Here is a 12871-nt window from a genome sequence, read left to right as displayed (position 1 = left end):
GAGGAGACGCGAGGGGAGGAGACGCGAGGGGAGGAGACGCGAGGGGAGGAGACGCGAGGGGAGGAGACGCGAGGGGAGGAGCGGGGAAAGGAGAGGTCCCCAGGGCCGAAGCGCTCCGGGGGACGGAGGTCGACCCGGTTTTCCAGCCGCTGCCCCGGCGGGAGTTCCGCGGGTCGCACGCGGCCACCTCCAGCCCCGCGCGGTCAGCGCCGACTACATGAGCAACCTGAGCCCGCTGGAGGACAGCGAGGACTTCCGCGATCGCCGGGACGCCGCCCCCGGGGGCTGTGCGGGGACCTCCAGGGCCCGAGGCGGGCGGCCTGCACTCCTCGCCGCCGCAGCACCCACGCGGGACCCCGCCACCGCCGGGCCGCTCGCGGGGCAGCAGCGCAGGAGCAGCTCGTCCCATCGCAACGCGGGGCGCGACCTGTCCCACGCCGACCTCAGCACCAGGCAGCCCAGAGCTCGGCGGAGAAGCGGCTCGCGCTGTGGCAGGTCTGCGAGTGGATGGTCAAGAGCGTGCCCTGCTTCACGGATGAGGGCGACAGCAACAGCTCTGCGGGCCGGAGGAATTCACGTCCTCATCTTCTGTTCCCACACAGCAAGTTGACTGGCGCGCAGAACGAAGGAACTGGAAAAAGTGCTCGGGGGATGCTTGATCCAGAGGGCGGCAAGGGTGGGAGATGTCTTAGGACAAGAGCTGCATCCACGGACAACAGCAAATGCGCTCAGAGCCTAAGCCGAGCTGCCACGAACAAAGCACCCCTGCAGTCTAGCCAGGGGAATGCCGAGGACAGCCCTGGACCCCAGTTTTCCAAATGGCCTGCAAGCCCTGGCTCTCACGGCAATGATGACTTTGATAGCTGGAGTACATTTCGCCCTCGAACTAGCTCAATTGCTAGTACTATTACTGGGAGACTTTCACCCGTTATAACCAAAGGGGAAGGTCTTAGAGATGGGGACGTGCATTCTGTGGGGTACCCGCCATCTTCGGCAAAGATGGCCCCTACTCCACCCAGTACGTCTGAGAAAAGCAATCCCAAAACGTGGAAAAGGTTTGGATAATCTCAACCTTCTCTGAGTACTGACATCATTAACTGCGTGGACCCAGTCCGGACCTGGCACCATGATGCAGCAGACGCCATGCTACTCATTTGTGCCACCAAACACCAGTGTGAATTCGCCCAGCCAAACTACAAAAAAATAGACGTAGTGCCAGTCCAACACGAGCCCTTTGCCCCAGATGCCTATGCAAACGCTCCAGGACCGCAAATCAAGTTGTGGAGCTGTGAGTCCGTGTAACTGTGCAGCGGGACTCCTGACTCTCCTCCCCATAATGACATTATTGAAGGGGGCCAGCCCCTCCACACCTGTGGATATTTCTGTCAGGTAGGACAACAGACTGACTAAAGAAATAAGACAGAGACAAAGTATAGAGAAAGAAAAGTGGGCCCAGGGGACCGGCGCTCAGCACACAGAGGGCCAGCGGCGCCGGCACTGGTCTCTGAGTTCCCTCAGTGTTTATTGGTCACTGTCTCCACTACCTCGGTGAGGGGGGTGTGGCAGGACCATAGCGTAATGGTGGGGGAGGGTCAGCAGGAAAACATGCGGGCAAAGGCCTCTGTGTTATGAATAAGTTTAAGGAAAGGTGCTGTGCCTCCATGTGCACGTAGACCAGATTTATGTCTGACTTTACACAAATATCTCAGTGCAGTAAAGAGCAGTATTGCCACCAGCATGTCTCACCTCCAGCTATAAGGCGGTTTTCTTCTATCCAAGGAAATAGAATGTACAATCAGGTTTTACACCGGAACGTTCCATTTCCAGGGATGAGCAGGAGACAGATGCCTTTCTCTTGTCTCAGCTGCAAAGAGGCCTTCCTCTTTCACTAATCCTCCTCAGCACAGACCCTTTACGGGTGTCGGGCTGGGGGACAGTCAGGTCTTTCCCTTCCCACCAGGCCATATCTCAGGCTGTCTCAGTGGGGAGAAACCTCGGACAACACCCAGACTTTCTTGGGCAGAGGTCCCTGTGGCCTTCCGTGGTGCATTGTGTTCCTGGGTACTGGAGACTGGAGAATGGTGATGACTTTTACCAAGCATACTGCCTGCAAACACATTTTTAACAAAACACATCCTGCACAGCCCTACATCCCCTAAACCTTGAGTCAACACAGCACATGTCTCTGTGAGCACAGGGTTGGGGCTAGGGTTACAGATTAACAGCATCTCAAGGCAGAATAATTTTTCTTAGTACAGAACAAAATGGAGTTTCTTATGTCTTCCGTTTTCTACATAGACACAGTAACAGTCTGATCTCTCTTTCTTTCCCCACAAGCATGACACCAGCGGATCCTGGGGTAGCCCAACCCAACAGCCGGGTTCTGGGCCAATCGTGATGGGCCTTCATTCAGTCACGTCGACCTATGGCAGCCAGGCATCTCACAACAAAATGATGCCTCCCAGCTCCCATACCCACCCTGGACACGCTCAGCAGACATCTGCAGTTGATGGCCATGCCCTGCCTCACATGGGAAACATCAAGCCCCACACCTCAGGTATGAACCACCTGACCCCAGAGGAGACACCTTTACAAGTGCCTCTGCCCCACCCCATGCAGACGAGTGCCCTGGGGGCTACTCCTCCGTGAGCAGCTGCAGTGGCTATGGCAGAATGGGCCTCCTCCACCAGGGGAGGCTCCCAAGTGACGTGGACGGCATGCTCACTGAGCACTGGGATTGTGACGTGGAATCCAAGTCTTCGTTTGGAATGACCTTATGGATGGAGACGCTGAATTTTAACCGCCACAATGTGTTGCCCAACCAAAGCGCCCTGCACAGTGTCAAGAGGAGGCCACATAGCTAGCTGGGTGTCAGGCTGAGAATTAGCAACCAGGCTATGCTTAAAAGTACTTCAGATTGGCCGGGCGCAGTGGCTTGCGCCTGTAATCCCAGCACTTTGGGAGGCTGAGGCGGGTGGATCACGTGGTCAGGAGATCAAGACCATCCTGGCCAACATCGTGAAACCCCGTATCTACTAAAAATACAAAACTTAACTGGACATGGTGGTGGGTGCCTGTAGTCCCAGTTACTCGGGAGATGGAGGCAGGAGAATCGCTTGAACCAGGGAGTCAGAGGTTGCAGTGAGCCGAGATTGCACCACCACTCGATCCAGCCTGGGCGACAGAGCGAGACTCTATCTCAAAAAAAAGAGAAAAAAAAAGAAAGAAAGAAAGAAAAAGAAAAAAAAACTTCCACAAAAATGTTTATAGTATAATTCTTCACGATAACTAATAAGTGGAAACAAAGGCTGGCAGTATGGCTCAGGCCTGTAATTCCAGCACTTTGGGCGGCCAAGGCAGATGGACTGCTTGCAGTCAGGAGTTTGCGACCAGGTTAGGCAACATGACAAAACCCCGTCTCTATAAAAAAATACAAAAATTATGACTGGGCACGGTGGCTCCTGCTTGTAATCCCAGAACTTTGGGAGGCCAAGGCGGGCGGATCACGAGGTCAGGAGATTGAGACCATCCTAGCTACCACGGTGAAACAAAAAAATTAGCCGGCCATGGTGACAGGCACCTGTAGTCCCAGCTATTTGGGAGGCTGAGGCCGGAGAATGGCGTGAACCCGGTAGGCAGAGGTTGCAGTGAGCCAAGATCAGCCACTGCACTCCAGCCTGGGCAACAGGGCAAGACTCTGTCTCAAAAAAAAAAAAAAAAATTAGCCAGGCATGGTGGTGTCCCCCTGTGGTCTCAGCTACTTGGGAGGCTAAGTTAGGAAGCTAACTTGAACCCAGTAGGTGGAGGTTGCGGTGAGCCAAGGTTGTGTCACTGCAGCCTGGGGCACGGAGTGAGAACTTGTCTCAAAAAAAAAAAAAAAAAAAAAAAAAAACAGAAACAACTCAAATTTCCATGAATTAATGAAGGGATCAATAAAATGCAGTATATTCACACAAAGCTAAACTTTTTTTTTTTTTTTTTGAGACAGGGCCTCACCCTGTTTCCCAGGCTGGAGTGCAGTGGTGTGATCACAGTTCACTGCAACCTTGATCTCCTGGACTCAAGCAATCCTCCTGCCTCACCCTCCCAAGTAGCTCATACTACAGGTGTGAGCTGCCACACATGGCTAATATTATAAAATTTTTTGATAGAGACAGGGGTCTCCCTATGTTGCACAGGCTGGTCTTGAACTCCTGGGCTCAAGGGATCCTCCTACCTTGGCATCCCTAAGTGCTGGGATTAAAAGTGTGAGACACCACGCCTGGTCAACAATACAATATTACTAAGCCGTAAAAAAGAATGAAATATTAGTATGTGGTACAATATAAATGAACCTCAAAAATAGTATGCTAAGTGAAAGAAGCCATATATGAAAAGCCCTGTATTATATGATTCAATTTATATGAAATGTCCAGAGTAGGTAAATCCATAGAGACAGAAAGTAGATTACCAGGGGCTGGGGAGAGGGAAAGTGAGGAATGATGGCTAATGGACTTGGGGCTTCTTTTGGGGGTGATTAGAATGTTCTGAAATTAGCTGCTGGTAATGACTGCACATTATTGAACATGCTTTTATTTTATTTTACTTTATTCATTTATTTTTTGAGACAAGGTCTGGCCCTATTGTCCAGGCTGGAGTGCCATGGCACCATCTCAGTTCACTGCAGCCTCGACCTCCTGGGCTCAAGTAATCTTCCCCTCAGCCTCCCAAGTAGCTGGGACTACAGTCACATACCACTACGTCCTGCTACTTTTTCTATTTTTTGTAGAGATGGGGTTTTGCCATGTTGCCCAGGCTGGCCTAGAACTTCTGAGCTCAAGCGACCTGCCCTTCTTGGCCTCCCAAAGTGCTGGGATTACAGGCGTGAGTCACTGTACCTGGCCAAATTGTACACTTTTAAAGGTGAATTTTATGATACATGAATTATATCTCAACTTTAAAAATAATGTGCAGCAAAAAAAAAAAAACAAAAAAAACAAAAAAACCACACTGCTGCATGTAACAACGTGAACAAATATAAAAATATAACAGTAGCAGAATGAATCAAGACACCAAAAACTACATAGGGGTTATTCTATTTATGTGAAGCTCAAAAACGAATGTAGGTGTGAGAAGTCAAAAGCGTAGCTGCGTTTAAGAAGAGCAGGATACTGACCGAGGGAACACCAGGGGTGGTTCTGCGGCGCTGGGAATGTTCTATTTGTTGATCTGGGTGGTGGCTGCATGGGTGCGTTCATGGCATATTTTACTTCAGTAAAAATTATATTAAACTATCAAGAGAATACAATCAACTGGCCAGAAATGTAAGGTTTGTTTCTGCGCTCTCAATTCTGTTCCACTGGTCTATATGCCTATCTTTATGCCAATACCATTCATCTTGATTACTGTAGCTTTATTTATGTATTTATTTATTTATTTAGATAGAGATGGATTCTCGCTCTGTTACCCAGGCTGGAGTGCAGTGGTGCAATCTCGGCTCACTGCAAGCTCCGCCTCCCGGGTTCCCGCCATTCTCCTGCCTCAGCCTCCCGAGTAGCTGGGACTACAGGCTCCCACCACCACGCCCGGCTAATTTTTTGTATTTTTAGTAGAGATGGGGTTTCACTGTGTTAGCCAGGATGGTCTCGATCTCCTGACCTCGTGATCCACCCGCCTCAGCCTCCCAGAGTGCTGGGATTACAGATGTGAGCCACCGCGCCCGGCCCACACCCAGCTAATTTTTGTATTTTTAGTAGAGACAGCGTTTCACCATGTTGGTCAGCCTGGTGTTGAACTCCTGACCTCAAGTGATCCACCTGCCTCAGCCTCCAAATTGTTGGGATTACAGGCGTGAGCCACTGTGCCTAGCCAATTATTATTATTATTATCATCATCATCATTATTATTATTTCTAGAGACGAGGTCTCCCTATGTTGTTCAGGCTGGTCTCGAGCTCCTGGGTTCAAACAATCCTCCTGCCTTAGCCTCCCATAGTGCTGAGATTATAGGCGTGAGCCACCACAACTAGTTGATCTTCTTTATTTTAATAATGTTTTATAGGCCGAGCACAGTAGCCTATTATTTTTTACTAAAAATACGAAAATTAGCTAGGCATGGTAACCAGTGCCTGTAATTTCAGCTACTTGGGAGGCTGAGGCAGGAGAATCACTTAAACCCGGGAGTCAGAGGTTGCAGTGAGCTGACATCACACCACTGCACTCCAAAAAATGTTTTATAATTTTCAGAATACAAGGCCCACACTGCTTTTAAAAATATTTATTTATTTATTTATTTAAATTGTTATAATTTTTTTTTCGAGATGGAGTTTCGCTCTTGTTGCCTAGGCTGGAATGCAGTGGCATGATCTCAGCTCACCAAAACCTCCGCCTCCCTGGTTCAAGTGATTCTCCTGCCTCAGCCTCCCAAGGAGCTGGGACTACAGGTGCACACTACCATGCCCAGCTAATTTTGTATTTTTACTAGAGAGGGGTTTCTCCATGTTGGCCAGGCTGGTCTCGAACTCCCGACCACAGGTAATCTGCCTGCCTTGGCCTCCCAAAGTGCTGGGATTACAGGTGCAAGCCACCACGCCCAGCCTAAATATTTATTTCTAAGTATTTTTTAAATTTTTGATACTATAGTGAATGGAATTGCTTACCTAATTTCATTCTTGAATTATTGCTAGTTTAAAGAAATACAATTTCAAGTAACAAAACTAGTTACCGGTAGGTAAAAAAAAATTAAAGAAAGAAAGAAAAGAGGCTGAGCACAGTGGCTCACACCTGTAATCCCCGCACTTTGGGAGGCTGAGGAGGGCAGATCACGAGGTTAGGAGATCGAGACCATCCTGGCCAACACGGTGAAACCCTGTCTCTACTAAAATACAAAAAAATTATCCAGGCGTGGTGGCAGGCACCTGTAATCCCATTTACTTGGGGGCTTGAACCCAGGGGAATCGCTTGAACCCAGGAGATGGAGGGAGGTTGCAGTGAGCTGAGATTGTGCCACTGCACTCCAGCCTGGCGACAGAGCAAGACTTCTTCTCAAAAATTAAAAAAAAGAAAAGGAAATACAATTAATTTTTGTATATTGATTTTGTATCCTCCATTCTTGCTAAATTTATTTATTATACCTAATAGGGTTGTAGTTTTCTTTGGTTTGGTTTTGTTTGTTGTTGTTGTTTGGGTTTTTTGTTTGTTTCTTTGTTTTTGAGACAGGGACTCTCTGTCACCCAGGCCTGGAGTGCAGTAGCAGGATCATAGCTCTCTGCAGTCTTGACTTCCTGGGCTCAAGGGATCCTCTCACCTCAACCTCCCCAGTAGCTGGGACTATGGGCACGTGCCATCACGCCCAACTGATTTTTTTTTGTTTTTGTAGATACAAGGTCTCACTATGTTGCCCAGGCTGGTCTGAAACTCCTGGGCTCAGCTGGGCATGGTGGCTCACGACTGTAATCCCAGCACTTCGGGAGGCCGAGGCAGATGAATCACAAGGTCAAGAGATTGAGACCATTCTGGCCAACATGGTGAAACCCCGTCTCTACTAAAAATACAAAAATTAGCTGGGTGTGGTGGCACATGCCTGTCGTCCCAGCTACTTGGGAGGCTGAGACAGGAGAATTGCTTGAACCTGGGAGGCAGAGGTTGCAGTGAGCTGAGATCAAGCCACTGCATTCCAACCTGGATGACAAGAGCAAAACTCCATGTCCCCCCCAAAAAAAGAATTCGGGGAGTTCATAAAGTGAAAGCAAGGTTATTAAGAAAATAATAGAGGCTGGGTGTGGTGGCTCATGCCTGTAATCCCAGCACTTTGGGAGGCCGAGACGGGCGGACCACGAGGTCAGGAGATCAAGACCATCCTGGCTAACACGGTGAAACCCCATCTCTACTGAAAATGCAAAATATTAGCCGGGCGTGGCGGTGGGCGCCTGTAGTCCCAGCTACTTGGGAGGCTGAGGCAGGAGAATGGTGTGAACCCGGGAGGCGGAGCTTGCAGTGAGCCAAGATCGCACCACTGCACTCCAGCCTGAGCGACTGAGTGAGACTCCGTCTCAAAAAAAAAAAAAATTTCTAGAGGAAAAGACATAAAACATCAATAAGAAATTCTACAATTATTAGAAACAGTGTAGAAACCACAAAGGGTGGCAGTCATGCATTGCAGGGGACACCAGCGAGTTTCCACCTCGGTGAGCCAAGGAAACTCCCGAGCAGACACAGAGGCACAAAAAGCAGCATCTACTCCTTACCGGGCATCAGTCACAGCCCCACTACTCCCTCAAATGCTTGATCTGGTGCCAACTTATTCTAAAGAGGAAAAAGATTTTCTTCAAACAGAGGGAGGACAAACAATAAAGGAAGGATGGATAAAGTTACCAGATGGAGGAATCGCTGTGCCACAGCTGCTAGGAGCCACAGTCGTGCTGGCTGTACATGAAACTACCCATCTAGGCCAAGAATCACTCGAAAAGCTGTTAGGCCGGTATTTCTACATCTCACACTTGCCAGCGTTTGCTAAAACAGTAGCTCAGCGATGCGTTACCTGTCGACAGCACGATGCAAAGCAAGGCCCGTCTGTGCCTCCCGGCATACCAGCCTATGGAGCGGTTCCTTTTGAAGATCTTCAGGTGGACTTCACAGAGATGCCTAAACGCAGAGGTAACAAGTATTTACTGGTTCTAGTGTGTACTTACTCTGGGTGGGTGGAGGCTTATCCAACATGAACTGAAAAAGTTTGTGAAGTAACCCATCTGCTTCTTCGAGATCTCATCCCTAGATTTAGACTGCCCCTAGGAATCGGCTTAGATAATAGGCCGGCATTTGTGGCTGACTTGGCACAGAAGACAGCAAAGGTATTAGTAATCACATGCAAGTTACATGACGCTTATCGACCTCAGAATTCCAGAAAGGTGGAGCGAATGAATCAAACTATCAAAAATAGTCTAGGGAAAGTATGTCAGGAGACAGGATTAAAATGGATACAAGCCCTTTCTATAGTATTGTTTAAAATTAGGTGTACCCCCTCTAAGAAAACAGGATACTCCCCCTATGAAATTGTGTATCATAGACCTCCTCCTATACTGCGAGGACTTCCGGGTACTCCCCAAGAGTTAAGTGAGATTGAATTACAGCGGCAGCTACAGGCCTTGGGGAAAATTGCCCAGACTATCTCAACTTGGGTAAATGAGAGGTGCCCAGTCAGCTTATTCTCCCCAGTCCACCCTTTTTCTCCAGGTGACCGTGTGTGGATCTAGGACTGGAATGTGGCTCCATTGGCCACGGTGGAGGGGACCCCAGACTGTTGTCCCGACCACTCCCACAGCGGTAAAGGTGGAAGGAATCCCAGCCTGGATTCGCCACAGCCACGTGAAGCCCGCAGCCACTGAGACCTAGGAGGCCAAACCAAGCCTGGACAATCCCTGCAAAGTGACCCTGAGGAAAATGACAAGCCCTGCTCCAGTCAGACCCAGAAGCTGACTGGTCTACACAGGGCTGAAGCATGAGGAAAATTGTCTTGGGACTTATTTTCCTTATAACATGGACTTGTGTGTTAAAAGCTTCCACTGCTTCTTCCCACACAGAGCACTGCCTTCAGTGCATACATCAGGTCACTGAGGTAGGACAAGTTAAGACAATCTTTTTATTTTGTAGCCATTATGAATGCCTAGGGATTCCAAAGGCAACCTGTCTGTATAATAACACCCACTACAAGGTATGTGATCCGGGAAGTGACCAGCCCGATGTGTGCTATGACCCCTCTGAACCTTCCATGATCACAGTCTTTGAAATAAGACTAAGGACTGGTCCTTTCCTAAATGACACAAGTAAAGTAATAGGTAAAACAGAAGAAAGAGGGGTGCCCAAAAATGTAACCTTAAAATCTGATGCCTGTGAAGCTGTTAATAGTAAGCAATATGGAAAAGGATGCGGTTCTCTAGACCAGGAAAAAAGTTACACAGCAGCAAATAAGTATGTCTGTCAAGAATTATATTTATGTGACATGTGTCAGTACTGGTCTTGTGTCATTTAGGCTACCTGGAAAGAAGATGAAAAAGATCCTGTTTGGCTCCAGAAAGGACAAGACAGCTGCAACCCTTTAGAACTGGTAATCACAAACCCCACAGACCCAAAATGGAATAAAGGAAAATACATAACATTAGGCATTGATGAAAAAAGACTAGATCCTAGCGTAAGCCTCCTAATAAAAGGAGATGTTCAAAGACACTCCCCAGAACCAGTATTTCAGACTTTCTTTTTTTTTTTTGAGAAGCTCTGTCACCCAGGCTGGAGTGCAGTGGCCAGATCTCAGCTCACTGCAAGCTCCGCCTCCCGAGTTTACGCCCTTCTCCTGCCTCAGCCTCCCGAGTAGCTGGGACTACAGGCGCCTGCCACCTCGCCCGGCTAGTTTTTTGTATTTTTTAGTAGAGACGGGGTTTCACCGTGTTAGCCAAGATGGTCTCGATCTCCTGACCTCGTGATCCGCCCATCTCGGCCTCCCAAAGTGCTGGGATTACAGGGTTGAGCCACCGCGCCCGGCTAGACTTTCTATGATAAACTAAATGTGCCAGGACCTGAGATTCCAGGAAAAACTAAAAATTTGTTTTTGCAATTAGCCAAGCATGTAGCCCAGTCTCTAAAAGTCACTTCATGTTATGTTTGTGGAGGAACTGTAATGCGAGATCACTGGTCATGGGAAACCCGAGAATTAGTTCCTACAGACCCAGTTCCTGATGAGTTCCCTGCCCAAAAGAATCACCCTGGCAATTTTTAGGTTCTAAAAACCTCAATCATTGGACACTATTGCATAGCTAGAGAAGGGAAGGGATTCATTCATCCTGTAGGGTAGCTGAGTTGTCTTGGGCAAAAGCTGTATAATGGTACCACAGAAACAGTTACATGGTGGAGTTCCAGTTACACAGAATTCCAGTTACACAGAAAGAAATCCATTCAGTAAATTTCCAAAGTTGCAGACTGTTTGGGCCCACCCAGAAGTCCACTGGGACTGGACGGCCCCACCGGGTTACACTGGATGTGTGGACACAGAGCTTATGCTAAGCTGCCTGCTCAGTGGACAGGTAGCTGTGTAATTGGCACCGTTAAGCCATCTTTGTTCTTACTGCCCATAAAAACAGGTGAACTTCTAGGCGTCCCAGTTTATGCTTCCCACGAAAAACGAAGCATAGCCATAGGTGATTAGAAAGATGATGAATGGCCCCCAGAAAGAATCATACAATACTATCGACCCGCCACTTAGGCACAAGATGGCTCATGGGGATATCGGACCCCCATCTATATGCTCAACCAAGTCATACAGTTACAAGCTGTTTCAGAAATTATTACTAATAAAATCAGTTAAGCCTTGACTGTTCTTGCCTGGCAAGAAACTCTGATGAGAAATGCTATCTATCAAAATAGACTAGCTCTTGACTACTTGCTAGCAGCTGAAGGAGGAGTTTGTAGAAAATTCAACCTTGGCCGGGCGCGGTGGCTCAAGCCTGTAATCCCAGCACTTTGGGAGGCCGAGATGGGCGGATCACGAGGTCAGGAGATCGAGACCATCCCAACATGGGCTAACATGGTGAAACCCCGTCTCCACTAAAAAATACAAAAAACTAGCCGGGCGAGGTGGCGGGCGCCCGTAGTCCCAGCTGCTCGGGAGGCTGAGGCAGGAGAATGGCGTGAACCCGGGAGGCGGAGCTTGCAGTGAGCTGAGATCCGGCCACTGCACTCCACCCTGGGCGACAGAGCCAGACTCCGTCTCAAAAAAAAAAAAAAAAAAAAAAAAAGAAAATTCAACCTTACTAATTGTTGTCTACACATAGATGATCAGGGGCAGGTAGTTGAGGATATGTTAAAGATATAACACAACTGGTACATGTACCCATGCAAGTGTGGCACGGCCTTAATCCAGGAGCCATGTTTAGAAATTGGTTCCCAGCAATAGGAGGATTTAAAATTCTTATAATAGGAGTAATAATAATAATAGGAACCTGCTTACTGCTCCCTTGTCTGATACCTGTACTTCTCCAGATGATAAAAAGCTTTGTCGCTACTTTAGTTCACCAAAATGCTTCAGCACCAGCATACTATCTAAATCACTGTCAATCTATTGCACAGGAAAACATAAATAATAAAAATAAGAGTGAGAACTCCCACTAATAAAATGAGTGAAAGTCTCAAAGGGGGGAAATGAGGAAAGAGAAAGACCCTCTCACATTGTTTTATATTGTTTTATCCTCAGTACCTGTTCTTAGGAAAAAAAAAAAAAAAGAAGAAGAACAATAAAGTAAAACCAAAGACAGGCAGCCCAGCGCCAGGCCGGAAACCAGGCCCAGGTCTGCCTGGTCTAAACCCAGTAGTTAAAAATCAACTCGTGACTTAGAAACGGATGTTCCTAACATTGTATAGAAGAACATTGTGAAACTCCCGGCCCTGTTCTGTTTCTCTCTGACCACCGGTGCGTGCAGCCCCTGTCACATACCGCTGCTTGCTCAAATCAATCACGACGCTTTCATGTGAAATCTTTAGTATTGTGAGCCCTTAAAAGAGACAGAAATTGTGCACTCGGGGAGCTCGGATTTTAAGACAGTAGCTTGCGAATGCTCCCAGCTGAATAAAGCCCTTCCTTCTACAATTCGGGTCTGAGAGGTTTTGTCTGCGGCCCGTCCTGCTACAGTTCAACATGGAGGCTCCATCTTCCCTTTTTTTTTTTTTTTTTTTTTTTGGTCACCGCCTGTAAAGAAACAGGCAACATGGCCCGCGCCAGGTAGAGAACCATCTGCATAATAAAAGATTGGGGTTGGGGGCGCACAGCTTTTCCCGCCCTATGAAAATGACAGCTAGCCCTAACCAGTTTTTCTTGCCTTACCCAAATAAAACACCTGATCCGACCAATC

General features: G+C 48.1%; 1 pseudogene; it reads left to right on the top strand.

Annotated features, from left to right (window-relative positions):
* The first annotated feature begins 34 nt into the window (after positions 1-34).
* LOC103245206 (forkhead box protein O1 pseudogene) lies at positions 35-5302 on the top strand (annotated as a pseudogene).
* Positions 5303-12871: the final 7569 nt, after the last annotated feature.

The sequence above is a fragment of the Chlorocebus sabaeus genome, chromosome 23 (assembly GCF_047675955.1).
Source record: "Chlorocebus sabaeus isolate Y175 chromosome 23, mChlSab1.0.hap1, whole genome shotgun sequence".
NCBI lineage: Eukaryota > Metazoa > Chordata > Mammalia > Primates > Cercopithecidae > Chlorocebus > Chlorocebus sabaeus.
This window is presented reverse-complemented; position numbering and strand designations above follow the sequence as displayed.